Genomic DNA, 3,991 nt, shown 5'->3' with positions numbered 1-3,991 from the left:
TCGTAATCTTGTAGAATATTATTTATGTAAGTTTGAGAAAAGACTATGGCTGCATCCCAAATAATGCACTATATAGGAAATAGGGTGCGTTTTAAGATGCAGCCATAGTTTATGGGCCCTGGTCAAAAGTAGTGCACTACTAAGGGAATAGGGTGCAATTTGGGAAGGGGGTAAGAACTTCAAACTAGGTCAGGACAGATTAAGGATCCGTCTTCCAAGAGTAAACATTTCAAATGTAGCTCTGGGAATTATTATAGAGTCATGGTCCCTCTCTTGCTAGAAGGAGAACCATCTGTTGTGTGTGGGAAATCCCCTTTTAGTTCACTGGTTTCCCTCTGAAAGAATTACTGCTTTAACTATACAGACTTAATTGTAATCGGCTTTCACGATTTATGAAATCCACTCACAACTTGAAGTGGTGCAGTACCGCTGCGAGGGGGATGACATAGAAAATGTGTTTATTTGACAATTTATGGACCTGCTCTTCAGTAAATGGCCCGTACAATTGGCTGTTGAGCCCAAATAATTTTCCCTCTTTTGTTTCAAATAATCAAAGAAATAAAGGCTTTAGCTGTCTCTCACTGACCCATGCCCAGGTCAAACACAAAGCAGAAACCACCCAGGGCAGCTGCTCACATCTTGGACACACTTGTGGTCTTGTCTCTCCCAGTACTATAGAGATGAAGTCATCCATTTGCCATTACAGTACCAAATTGTCATCAGCACTAAGTACTGCAGTCTTGCTGTGTTTATATGAACTATTTCTTTCCATTTCCACCTCCGCTCTGTCTTTAACATGGTTAACATAATACCTTATTATGCAAATAGTGAGACTGATGACATCCTAGGAGAGAGAGAGAAAGATAGAGAGAGAGGATGAGAGAAAGAGAGAGAGAGGTAGTGAACTCATGGGCTCCTGAGTTCTTCTGCAAAAAGATAGAAATAGAGTTGGATAAATGTAGATAAACTTGAATGTTTTGCAAGGACTTATACAGGATACTAACCAAAACATCAAAACCTTTAATCCAAATCAAAATTCCATACCTAAAATTACCTGAATGGACTATTACTACAAAGGACTAACCTGTACATACCCCCACACTTTGACTAGGTACCAGTACCCCCTGTATATAGCCGCGTTATTGTTATGTCATTTCTTGTGTTACTTTTTGATTATTATTTTATTTGAAAAAAAATGTACTTTAGTTTATTTAGTTTATTCTTAACTCTATTTCTTGAACTGCATTGTTGGTTAAGTGCCTGTAAGTAAGCATTTCACGGTAAGATCTACACCTGTTGTATTCGGAGCATGTGGCAAATAAAATTTGATTTGACTATCAAGAAAAAACTTCTAACAAACCAAAACCTGCAGAAGAAACACAGCGGAACCTGTAAACACCATCAAACACAAAACTGAGTGAGTAATGTTCAGTCTGAACCTACTTCTGAAGCCCAAAAATGTAGAGACTATAATAGAGTTGCAAAGGGTCGAATAGGGTTGCAAAGGGTCGAACACTTTCCAGTAAATTCCGGAAAGTTAAGCCCGGGAATTTTGGGAATCTTTCTTAAATTGGTAAGTTTTGATTAGAATACTGGGTGGGGTGAATATATTTTATATGACCTACATAATTTTTTTGTTAACAAGTAAATAGTAGCCTACAGCAAACTGTGTTTAAATCATTTCTAACTTGTTAACAATTTCTGCTAGAGTTTTTGCTACCATGTCGGTTTTAGCTTGCTTGAGCCTGCTGAGGAGTGTTCATTCACCTGTTTCCATACATGTTTCATTTTAAAACATTTATCTTACAAAGGAGTTGTTTAATCTAACTGCTAAATAATTTATTTGTAAATGGAATTGTATTTGGGGTTTTTTTACTCATTTTTTTTTCTCATCTTTACTGGAAAATGCCACAGTACTATCTGATGTGTGGAGACATTCCACTGCAGCTAATGTAGAAGGAAAAGCTGTGTACATTTGCAAATACTGTGCCAAATCATATGTGAAGAATGCAACAAAGATGCAGAATCATCTGGCCAAGTGGATAAAGTTCCCTCAGCGCTCACAACAAGCAACCTCTGACAAAAGTCCCTCTACTTCTATTCGAGGTGAAAATGATGAATCAGGCACCTTATCGATAGCAACAGCTCATGGTCCTCCTGGAATCAGAAGTTTTTTTTACTTAATGGAGGAACGTAGTCAGAAGAATGCTGATGAATGTCTTGCTCGAGCTGTGTATGCAACTGGTTCACTTCTGATGCTCACAGGCAATGTGTATTGGAAGAGATTTCTGAATGTTCTTCGCCCAGCATACACCCCACCAATCAGACATGCTTTATCTACTCATTTGCTGGATGCAGAGTTCAACAGAGTTCAAGTGAAGGTCAAGCAAATCATAGCGAAAGCCGACTGTATTGCAATCATCTCTGATGGGTGGTCGAATGTTCGTGGGCAAGGAATATTTAACTACATCATCTCCACAAGGAAGATGATGCACATGATGCAGATGAGCTGAAGGCAGTCATCAATGACCTTGGACCACAGAAGGTATTTGCACTGGTGACAGACAATGCTGCGAACATGAAGGCTGCTTGGTCTAAAGTGGAGGAGTCCTACCCTCACATCACACCCATTGTCTGTGCTGCTCATGCATTGAATCTGCTCCTCAAGGACATCATGGCAGTGAAAACAATGGATACACTCTACAAGAGAGCCAAGGAAATGGTTAGGTATGTGAAGGGTCATCAAGTTATAGCAGCAATCTACCTCACCAAGCAAAGTGAGAAGAATAAGAGCACCACATTGAAGCTGCCCAGCAACACCCATTGGGCTGGTGTTGTCATCATGTTTGACAGTCTCCTGGAGGGAAAGGAGTCTCTCCAAGAAATGGCTATATCACAGTCTGCCAATATGGACAGCCCCATCAAGAGGATCCTCCTGGATGATGTATTTTGGAAGAGTGGTAAGCAGCCTGAAAATCCTGAAACGTATAGCAGTAGCCATTCCACAGATTGAGGGAAACAGTGCCATCCTGTCTGATGTTCATCCTGACTCTGCTTGCAGATGTAAGAGAAGAGATCCGTACTGCCCTGCCCACTTCACTGTTGCTCCAAGCAGAGGAAACTGCAGTTCTGAAATACATCAAAAAGCGTCAAGACTTCTGCCTGAAGCCCATTTAAATTTGAGGCTTTTTGAGCCTGACAACGAGCCATCCTCAACAAGGTTGGAAAGTGACAGTGAAGATGAGGCCTCAGAGTCTGATGTTCAAGAGGTGGACATTGAGGAGGTCCAGGGAGAAGACATGGAAGCCTGAGAGGAAGACAACCAAAGCTTTAGTTTCTAGACTATCATTTTATAGATGAATGTTGGATCATTGAGGATCATTCAATATTCCCTTTCTTTTGTTGTTCAGTGAAATCATCCCATGTGAAGAGTCAACTCATTTAATTAAAGTTAAATTCGTAACAAATTGTTGGTATTTTTATTTCTATTGGAAAGATTTAATCATTTTCAATTATGTCTACTTGTGATAAGGTAAAAGGTTTATGTATCTGTGTCCATATGATATGGTAAAAAAATCATCTACATTTAAATGGTATTAATATTCATCTGCATACAGTGGCAAGAAAAATAACCCATTGGAATTACCTGGATTTCTGCATAAATTGGTCATAAAATGTGATCTGATCTTCATCTAAATCACAACAATAGACATACACAGTGTGCTTAAACTAATAACACAGAAATTATTGTATTTGTCTTGTCTATATTGAATACATCATTTAAAAATTCACAGTGTAGGTTGGAAAAAGTATGTGAACCCCTAGGCTAATGACTTCTCCAAAAGCCAATTGGAGTCAGGAGTCAGCTAACCTGGAGTCCAATCAATGAAACGAGATTGGAGATGTTGGTTAGAGCTGGCCTGCACTATTAAAAAACACATTTTTTTTGAGTTTGCTATTCACAAGAAACATTGCCTGATGTGAACCATGC

Source organism: Salmo salar, chromosome ssa16, assembly GCF_905237065.1.
Source record: "Salmo salar chromosome ssa16, Ssal_v3.1, whole genome shotgun sequence".
Classification (NCBI taxonomy): domain Eukaryota; kingdom Metazoa; phylum Chordata; class Actinopteri; order Salmoniformes; family Salmonidae; genus Salmo; species Salmo salar.
Note: the sequence above shows the minus strand (reverse complement) of the source record.